The following is an 11,562-nucleotide window of genomic DNA, read 5'->3' as shown; positions in this document are numbered from 1 at the left end:
GATTCAAAAGAGACAATAATAAAGACAATAATAAAAAGACTTGAAATGATTGGAGCTGGTGAACAGAGTAATAAGGCACAAGGACAGGATACAATGCCAACACCAGCTATTAGAACTGGCTTACCCAAGGTTTTAGCAGCATACCCTATACTTAATTCTGACAAAGCATCAACTTCTAAAGGCTCAAAGGGAGTCAGAGAAGCTAGATGGACGCCAATAGCAATAAATGATCTAAAAGAAATTAAGCAAGCTATTGCTAATTTTGGCTTGCACTCTGTATATGTAAAGGAAATGATAAGGACTTGGGCTTCTAATGCTAGAGCTACCCCCCATGATTTCCATCAGTTAGTGTCTGCAGTTTTAGATAATGGACTTTCCTTGATGTTTGGAATTTATTTCAGAGAAGAATCCAAACATATGGAACAGCAAGAAAGAACAAAAGGTTCTTTTTGTTCGAGGTTTCCCAAGATCAAATTCTTGGTGCAGGAGAATATGCTGATCCACAGGTCCAAGCTCTTTATGACAATGAAGTACTGTGTCTATGTCACCAAGCAGCTTTAAATGCTTGGAATAGGATACAAGATCCTATAGTAATAAGGGGCGGCGGGGCTGTATCCCCAGCACCCCGGCAGCCTGGCTAGCTTATGCTCTGAAATAACAACACACAAACTGTATTCATTTAAACGCTGCTTGGCCCATTCTCTTCTAGGCTAATTCTCACATATTAATTTAGCCCATTTCTAATCATCTGTGTGTAGCACCCCAAGGTGCGCTTACCAGGAAGATTCTAGCCTATGTCCATCCTGGGTCGGAGCTTCATCCCAGGAGTGGGGCATGGCGTCTCTCTCAGGCGTCTGCTCCTGAGAGGAGAGCTGTCGAGACTGAGCTCACTTCCTGTTCCTCCCAGCGTTCTGTTCTGTTTACTCCTCCCACCTATCTTCTAACCAATAAAATGGGCCAAGGCAGTTCCTTTATTAGCCAATGACCTTCCTCCATCATTTCCCCTTTTTCGGTTTAAACAAAAAAAAAAGGCTTTAACTTTAACATAGCAAAATTACATATAACGAAACAGTTATCAAGTAAAAGTTACAATAATCTTTATCATAACTAAGGAAAACTATAACTATAACTAACTATTCTTAACTCCATCAAAGACTCCAGAAAGATACAATACTACCTAAGCAAACAAGAAAAAAGCAACTTTTAAAACTCTAGAAATGACAGAGACATCTCGCTGCCTGGACAGTCACCCAAAGTTCCTCTGTACCGTTGGGGCATCCATCTTTAGCCTTCAGGCCCATGGTATCCAGCAGACATTTCCATAAAGCAGGAAAATTCAAAGTCAGTTCAGTCACTATCTGTTGTGTCCTGCAGAATGTCTCACAGACTCTTTCATGAATCAGGAACCCCAAAAGATCATCTCACCTTAGGCAAGTTCAGTAGTCCTCTCTCTGTGGGTTCTCTGTGTCCAGTTTATGCAATAGTCCAGGCAAGAGCAGTTTCTTGCCCAAATGGCTATCAAACTCCATAACGAGCCTCTTCGATGCCCATCTTCCTCTTGAAGTAGATTGGTGCTGCCAGGAGCAGAGTGTCTCATTGTCATGAAAAGTCCTCAGTTATTAAAACATTAAATGTCCTATTCTGTAATCTTTGAAAGACATGAAGAATGTCTATCTAAAATATATCTCTATATATCTAGAAAATCTAACTAACATGACTACAAGCTTTACTATTATCGATGATTATCCATTAACAACCTATATTTCTTAATTACACAGTACATATTTAAATGAGCCACACAATCACAATACCTTAATCAAAATCAGAAACACACACACACACACACACACACACACATATATATATATATATAACAAAATTGACCTTAAATCTCTATCAATAAAGTAAAATCTATACTAATGTAAATTATTCATATCTATATCATATCCCCCTTTAAATGTAAAAGGACGTTTATAAACTATATTTGGGAACATGGGCGCAGTTTTTTCTCTCCAAACTGCTTCCTGCTGAATGGGGGCGTCGTTAATTAGGTCTTTCATGGTATAACCTGTGTGCTAGTTTCATCTCAGTTGGCAGTTGAGCGAAGCAATTTTCTGAAGATGTTCACTGCAACCCTTCAGGAGAGCGTGGTCCATCATACCAAATCGGAATAGAAGAAATGAACAGCGTCTCATCCTCTGTGAAAACAAAATAAGAAACTCCTTTCCAAAGTATCATGTCCTTAGATCCAAATTTCAAAGTCAAGCCATCAAAATATCTATGTTGGATTAGTTCAGCAGCATTTATAAATAAATATCTTTTAGCAGCTGTTGGTCCTTCCTCAGCATTCAAACGATTCAAAGAGAGCATAATAGCATACAGTATCAAGATTCTCTGTGTATTTTCCATCTTTGTTCGTTTTATTTTAACCTCTATTTTGCTTATTTTTACTTTTAACTTTTTGCTTTTTGAGATAGGTTCTCTGTATCTTTGACCTGAAGTAACTCTGTAGACCAGGCTATCCTTGAACTCTCAAAGATCTGCCTGTCTCTGCCTCCCAGGCATTGGGATTAAAGGCGTGTGCTACCACACCTTGAAGTCACAGAGGTCTATCTCCCTCTGCCTACCAAGTGTTGGGATTAAAGGTGTGTACCACACACAACAACTCTCTTCCTTTTTTTTTGTTACTTTAAGAACTTTAAATTTTAGTCTGCATATATTTTTAACACACTTCAAACCATTTAGAAATTTTCTTTGTCTTTGAATCTCTCTTTACTGTATATCTCTCTTTTTCTGACCACACGAGCCTTTAAATTACTGAGCAATATGGGTAGGATTAAAGGCGTGGTTTTGCCAGCTAGATCCAGTCCATTCCTTAGCTTTCCAGCCTCGTGCCTGAGGTACCGGCTATAGGCATGTTTACTGCCACAATTCTATGGCATTTCAAGGTCCCTGCCAGCAAGCGAGCTACAACAGACAACACTCAAGTCCTCTCTTGGTAGCCAGCCCTTCTGCCTCAAATAGTCAGAGTTTGCCCTGGCAGGACAGCCCAGAAAGCTGGCATTTTAAAACGGCACAGCTTTTTTCCTGCTACGGCTGAAAACCGAAAAGCATGCGTTCAGCTTTTTGTCAACACTGTTTAAGTGTTTCGTGGCAGGATCTCTTAAAAGAGCTGCAAGCTTTGCAGCTAAAGCTGAGTCAGGAAGCCTCTCTTAGATGATAGTGCTTGCTTGCCTCTAGCAAGCAGAGCAGAACCGAGAAATTGCTGCTACCAAGAAACCAGGCACAATGCTTTCATTTTGTTCTAGAATTACTTCCCAAGCTGTCTCAGGCTTTATGTGGAAGCAGTTGTCCACGTGGGCGCCATTTGTAGTAATAAGGGTGGCGAGGCTGCGTCCCCAGCACCCCAGCCACCCGCACGGCTAGCTTATGCCTGAAATAACAACATACAAACTGTATTCATTTAATCACTGCTTGGCCCATTTCTATCTAGCCTCTTCTAGGCTAATTCTCACATATTAATTTAGCCCATTTCTAATCATCTGTGTTGCGCCCCTAGGCAGTTCCTTTATTAGCCAATGACCTTCCTCCATCAAGATCCAGCAAAAAGGGCTGAATCAGATACCAGAATTAGGCAGGGACAGAGAGAACCCTTTATTGATTTTTTGCAAAGATTAATTAAGGCTCTGGACATAGGGGTAACAGACCCAGAAGCTAGACGAATACTTCTTGAATCTCTAGCTTTTGAGAATGCAAACATAGAATGCAAAAAGATAATTGGGCCTTTAAAGTCTAGATCAGCACCTATGGATGAATGGATTCAGCATACGATGAATGTTGAGACGTTTAGCTATAACGATGAATCTTGGGTAGGAGAAGCGATTTCCACAGCAATGAGGAGACATCAAACTGCCAGGTGTTTTAATTGTGGTAAATTAGGACATCTGAAAAGGGATTGCAGGCACAGAATTTCTAGGAATGATATCTCCTCTGGGAATGACAAAAATAGGAGACCTAGGCCTTCAGGTATATGTAGGAGATGCAGTAAATGCCGACATTGGTCCAACAAATGCAGGTCAACAACAGACAAACAAGGCAACCCGATACCGTCGGGAAATTCCTTGAGGGGCCTCTCGCAGGACCCCAAGCCAACAGTGGCCCAGTCATTCCCAGTCACAGTGGAGAACATGCCTCACCAAGAAAATTAAAAGCTCCAGTTTCTGCTGTAAATAGTAATACTGGTCTAAATGATGAATTACGTGTGGAGGATGAGTCAAAAAACCCAGTAGGACAGAGTAAACGTATATTTTGGCAGACATCTATTAACGATCAAAGACCAAAGCTAAGAGTCTGTATAAATGACACTTTTATTGAAGGCTTATTAGACACAGGTGCGGATGTAAGTATCATTACCCCAGAATTTTGGCATCCAAATTGGCCTCTTTAAGAGGTAGATGTTCAGTTCCTGGGAATTGGAACCCTATCTCGTGTAAAACAAAGCACAAGATGGTTTGAATGCATAGGGCCCGAAGGACAAATAGGAAGACTAAGGCCATATATAGCCAATATTGCCATAAATTTATGGGGCCGTGACCTGCTACAGCAATGGAATACCCAGATTAACATTCCTGTAGTTCCAGGAACTCATAGTTCTGGGAAGGATATGATGAGGTATTATGGAAAAAGGTCACCAGCCATTCAGGCTGTACAAGAACATACAGCAAATACCAAACCTTTAGAGGTACCAACAGCCCTACCTTTAAAATGGCTAACTGAGAAGCCAATATGGATCAAACAGTGGCCTCTAGCTGAAGATAAACTACAGGCATTGGAACAGCTGGTGCAAGAGCAACTAGATGCTCACCATATTGAAGAATCAACCAGCCCTTGGAATTCTCCTGTGTTTGTTGTAAAAAGGAAATCTGGTAAATGGAGAATGGTGACAGATCTAAGAGCTGTCAACAAAGTAATTCAACCTATGGGCCCATTACAATCTGGAATTCCTTTGCCTTCTCTGTTACCAAAAGGATGGCCTCTTATAGTTATTGATTTGAAAGATTGTTTTTTCACTATACCATTACAAGAAAAGGATAGAGAAAAATTTGCCTTCACAGTGCCTACTTATAATAATTCTCAGCCTAATAGGAGATATCAATGGACTGTCCTCCCACATGGTATGCTCAATAGTCCTACATTGTGCCAATATTTTGTAAGTAAGCCATTGGAAATAATTCGTAAACAATTCCCCAAGTCCATAATTTATCATTACATGGATGACATCTTGTTATCTGATTCAAATAAAGATACTTTAGAAAGGATGTTTGAAGAAGTAAAGAAAGTCTTGCCTAGGTGGGGATTACAAATTGCCCCTGAAAAGATTCAAAGAGGAAATTCTATTAATTACCTAGGTTACAGAATAGGGTTAGAGAAAATTAAAACGCAAAAGGCACAAATTAGGAGAGACTGGTTAAAGACTCTTAATGACTTCCAAAGATTGTTAGGAGACATTTCCAGTCTACGACCAGCTGTTGGGATAACACCTGATCTAATAGTTCATTTAAACAAAACCTTAGATGGTGATAAAGATTTGAATAGTCCAAGAAAACTGACAACTCAAGCAGAAAAGGAACTGACAATGATTGAGGAAAAATTACAGGAAGCACATGTGGATAGGGTGAACCCAAATCTTAGCTGCATCCTAGTCATATTGCCTTCCAGAATTTCTCCTACAGGGATTCTAATGCAGAGGGAAGATATTATTTTATAGTGGATATTTATACCTAATAAACCAAGTAAAAAATTAAAAACTTATGTGGAAAAAGTCTCTGAATTAATTATAAAAGGTATGCTGAGACTTCGTCAACTAGCAGGTATAGACCTAGCAGAAATTATAGTGCCTTTTACTACTGAAGAAATAAAAAAGTTATGGGAAAACAATGAACCGTGGCAAAGAGCTTGTGCTAATTTTTTGAGAGAAATTAATAGCAACTATCCCAAAAGTTGTAGACTTAACTTCATAAAAAGAACTTCTTGGATTCTTCCTAGAATTGTACGTAATGCTCCAATAACTGGAGCCTGTACGTTCTATACTGATGCAAATAAATCAGGGAAAGCAGGTTACAAGTCAGATGAATTGAGTAAGGTGGAACAAAGCCCCTATAATCTGTCCAGAAGGCAGAATTATATGCCATTCTTATGGTGCTAAGGGATTTTAAAGAACCTCTTAATATAGTTACAGATTCACAATATGCAGAAAGAGTTATCTTGCATATTGAAACCGCTGAATTTATACCAGATGACACAGAGTTGACTTCATTGTTTATCCAGGTACAAGACATAATCAGGAACAGGCTTTGTATGATGTCCATAACACACATCCGGTCCCATACAGGTCTGCCTGGTCCTCTAGCCCAAGGCAACGCTGAGATTGATCAATTATTGATTGGAAGTGTGTTGCAGGCCTCAGAATTTCATAAGAAGCATCATGTCAATAGTAAAGGCCTAAAGAAAGAATTTTCCATTACTTGGCAACAAGCTAAGGACATTATAAAGAGATGTCCTACTTGTTCTTTCTATAATCAAACACCATTGCCTGCATGGAGTAACCCAAAGGGTACTAAGAGAAATGAAATCTGGCAGATGGATGTGTTCCACTTTATGAAATTTGGTAAATTAAAATATGTACACCATACCATAGACACGTATTCAGGTTTTCAATGGGCTACTGCCCTGAGCTCAGAAAAGGCTGATTCAGTAATCACACATTTATTGGAAGTTATGGCCATCATGGGTATACCTGCACAAATAAAGACAGATAATGGTCCAGCATATGTATCTAAGAAAATGAAACGCTTTTTTTGATTATTATAATATAAAACACATTACAGGTATACCAAATAATCCTACAGGTCAGGCAGTTATAGAAAGATTAAATTGTACTATAAAGGATATGCTGAACAAACAGAAAGGGACCGAAAATACCCCCAGAAATAGATTACATAATGCTTTATTAACCTTGAATTTTCTTAACGCTAATGAGAAAGGAACGACAGCAGTAGAAATACATTGGATAATGGAAAAGTCTGCTGAACTAAATCAACCGATTTATTTCAAAGATGTGCTGACCTCTCAGTGGAAGCCAGGAGATGTGCTACGTTGGGGAAGAGGTTTTGCTCTTGTTTCCACAGGAGAAGAAAAATTGTGGATACCATCAAAATTAATAAAGTTTCGATTTGAAGAGGAGAAACCTCTTGGAAAGGAGAAATGACAACTCATCCACAATGATGATATTCATGCAGGTGGTAAGAAAAACATATAGAATGGGGGCAGGGTTCTGTTCTTATCTCCACAGGAAAACACTCATCTTTGAAAAATTCAAGGGACCCTGGATGTTTGGATACTGACAGATGGAAAAATACCTGCCCAATAGGAAATATCAAGAAAACTGAATGGGTTGTATAAGTAAAACATATTAAACCATATTTCTAAATTTATAAAGCTGGTTTTGAAGTTGGACTCTGGCTCAGTCCCTCTCCAATTCCAAGCCTGTTAGTAAGAGAAAAACCCAGAGTTTCTGGAGTTTCTGTCTCATGTCAAGAGCCATGATATGGGACAGAAAGAAATATGAGTTTAGAAAACATCTTTGCTTCTCTTCATATCTATCATTCTTTTCATTGAATATATCTATCATGCCTTTCAGTGAATATGTATATATATGTCTATATGATTAATGTTTAAGTTTTTCACAATGAACAATGAGTTTTTCCTGAAGTGACATTTGAAGTTTCCAGGAAGAAGATGGGGCCCCATAACAACAACTCCACCTGGTTGATATGACGTCATGATACTGATAGCGCTACTACAAGACCTGCTTTAGGTACCAGCTGCACAAGACAGTTCCAACTTGGTTAGCTGAAATGGTGCACATCTTATACAACATTTTGGCCAGACCTGCACAAAATACTCAGAGAGTATTTGCAATTTTAAAAGACATTGATCTTGAAATTTAACCATCATTTTACTTTCACAGGATCCCCCAGAAAGAACGTCGCCCCCATGACAGCTGGAAGTAATTCTAGAGGACGATGTCCCCTCTCCCAGTAAAGTTTGCCCTTGGGTTTAGGGACATCATTTAGGGGTTGATTATAATTAGTATATGATTGAGGGTTGGGGGAGGAATTTTATAAGCTCAGGGATCATTTTGAAAAAAAAAAGAGGGATGATGGGATAATAGACTTGTAATTGTGAGTTACTGTTTTTAGACAAATATATTGGTATAGATTCTTGTATATTGATACAAAGTTAAGTTATATTGACTATTGTATGCATGCATGTTTCTTTCTACCTCTGTTTAAAACATTTTTTATGTATTGACATATATTGTATTGATATATACATTGTATATATTTACCATATTGCAGTGTACATTTCTACCTCTGATTAAGATACTTATATAATATTTGTGTATTGATATATATTTACCTACTGCAATGTATAACTGTACATTGTTTATATTTGGAGGTCATTGTCCTCATTTGTTTCACAGTTGTTTATTGTCTTAGTCTTTAAGTTAGATAGATATTGAGAATTATATAGACTAATAGTCATCTAAGTTTGTCATTTATAATTAGACTAATCAGGTTCTTTAGATATATAGAGATTATACTCAGTATAGATAGATAATCTTCAACTTCTTCAAAGAGCTGTAGAAAATGGCCTTTAATCTAACTCAGAGTTTTGTGGTAGTGAGACACAATTGCTCCTGGCAACACCGCTCTATTCCCGAGAGAATGTTGAGCACCAAAGAGACTCCACCTGGAGCCTTTCTTTTTGGCAGAACTGGCCTTGGGGCAAAGAAATGCCCATACCTTAACCACTGACAAAGATACAGAGCGTGCATCAATGGATAAAACAGGGCTGTCATATCCTGCCAAGACAGGGTAAGATAGTTTTGAAAAGTTGCTTGCCTTTGAAAATAGTATGTCAGTTATGTTAGGCCTTAGCCAAAGTTGGTCGCTTCAACGCTGCTAACGTGACTTTGGGTGATTGCCCAGGTAGCTAGTTGTCTCTGTGATTTGTTGCATGTTTTGGAAGTTGTTTTACTGAACTTCCTAATTACCCAGGTAACATTATTTCCCTTCTCAGATCTTTGATGGGGTTGAAGACTATATAAATGTAGTTACTTTCTCTCATGACTTGGCCAAGTTATTTATTATACAAGACCTAAGCTAGTTAGAATAGGATATTTGTACTTATTGTATATAATTTCATAGTAGGTTTAGAACTCTCTTATTTAAACAAAAGGGGGAGGTGTTGCGGGAGGTCCTCCCATTCCTCCAGCCTATAGCTGCTGAGATAACAGCCCATTGGGGCGTGGTCTCTCTCTTTAAAAAGCGGCCACTTCCCTCTCCTCTCTCTCTTCACTTCCTGCTCCGCCGGCGACTAGACTCCCTGGTTGTACAGAGGGCTGACGGTGATCTGTAAGTTTTTTTCCCCTTTAAATAAATACCACCCTATTAATCATAATTCCAAACTGGTGTGACATTGTTTATGACTTACGTCTTCAAGTGTGGGTCTCTGTCTCTATCTCCATCCATCACCAGATGAATGTTCTATGGTGATATGCAAGATATTCGTCAGTATTGTCATAGGATAGGGTCATTTCAGGTTCCCTATCCTCAGCTGCCCAAGGAACTAACTGGGGACATCGCCTTGGGCTCCTGGGAGCCACTCTAGCTTCAAGTCTCTTGCCAACCCTAAGGTGGCTCCCTTAACTAAGAATTCTTAAGCAGTGAGTTTTACTTCATCACTTGTCTTTCCTAACTCTAGCCATTTAAAGTCAGAGTAGCCATTAAGGTGTCACAGACCATAACATGTTAGTTTATTTTTTAATATATTTTTTATTTTATGTGTATGAATGTTTTGTCACAGGTATGTCTGTGCACCATGTGCTTGCAGTGCTCTCAGAGGCCAGAAGAGGGCAGAAGATTCTCCGGGGCTGGAATTACACAGTTGTTAACCACTATGTGGGTGCTTTGAACTGAACTTGGGTCTTTAGCAAGAACAGGTGCTCTTAAACATTGAGCCATCTCTCCAACCCAAGGGTTGGTTTCTAAATGTGTGTGGAAGGCCTCAACAAATCACTGGGGCAGGCTCCAAGAAGTCAGTGTTTGCTTGTTAAAATGGAGAACTTTGGGTTTTACTTTTTTTTTTTTAAACTCTACATTGGGCATATGTGTAACTGTCCTGAAGCTATTCTAAGAGAGACACTTGTGTCCCCTCCCTTAGGCTATCAGAATATCTACAGAATAAGCCCTAATGAGTTAGATTTTTTCCAGGGGAAGGACAAGGCTGGGTCCTTGATGCCAACCAAGGGAAAACATCATCACACAGTATTCACGATTTATATGACCCACTGGGAGCCCCGGCCAGGAGCAGAGACGATGCAGGTTCAGCACGCAGGACCACATATGGACTAGGGCTACTTGGCTGTGCATACTTCTTCAACTTATCTAAACTAACCTTAAGTCGGTACCCTGAAAATGGACCTTAGGGTGGCTGACGCTGGTCCTCTCTGCCTCTTCCCAATGTGGCCACAGTGAATGACATTCTCTTCTTTGCTTTCTTCCTGTTACTTGTAAAGACAACACACACACACACACACACACACACACACAAACTAAAAGGGTTGAAAATAAAAAGCATATCCCACTGTCCAACAGGCAGGTTCTGACTGATGGGCTCCTGACCCAGTAGCCTGTTTTAACAGTAACAATTAGGGCCTAACTGGTAATGGCTCTGGCATCTCACCCCAAATGGTTGGTTTCAAGGGGACAGGTTGCAGACTGAAATTCACTCCTCTGTTACTTAGTTTTCCTCTTGACTTCATTCAAATACATCCCACACACCAGCCTTGCAGGCAAAGTAGGTGACTTAAGAACAACCCTATTTCCTCTTAGGGGTGCCATTTACTCCCCTAAGAAGCACACTGCATTTTTGTGTATGGTGTCTATTCTTTATTAAAACTCTTCTATCAATTCTGGCTGGTAAAACTATGAGCGAAAGTCCTGTACCTTTCACTGAGTCTTCTGCAATGCTAATTAACCCACTAGGACTTCAATGATTATGGAGAACTTGGCATGCTGCCAATCCAAAGCCAAGATATTATGGACCACTTTTAGTGACTGCACACATGTAGCCCTGACAGACAGGATTTCTCTATGCAGCCCCAGCAGGCCTGGCACTTGCTATGTAGAATTGCTCTGTAAGTTTGAGGCTAGCCTGCCTCAAATGTGCATGCATTAAAGGTGCTGGCATAAACGTCATGTGCTATCTTGCCCCTGCAACTTTTGCCCTCTTAATACCCATTGTTTGCCCTCTTCTGTGTGTAAGCTAACATCTCTGTGGCCATTGGGTACATTGTATGGAGTTTACAGACATCCAGTCCCCACCAACAAAAGGGCTATGTGTGTCATCAGATAGGATTTGAGGCTTATAGCCAAGATTTCCCACTTGATGCTAACCCACCTAATGCTTTCACTAAGGTATTTAAGTATCCTGACT

This window comes from Microtus oregoni, unplaced genomic scaffold (assembly GCF_018167655.1).
Source record: "Microtus oregoni isolate MIOR12 unplaced genomic scaffold, Mior012 000002F_ref0000024, whole genome shotgun sequence".
Lineage (NCBI taxonomy): Eukaryota > Metazoa > Chordata > Mammalia > Rodentia > Cricetidae > Microtus > Microtus oregoni.
This window is presented reverse-complemented; position numbering follows the sequence as displayed.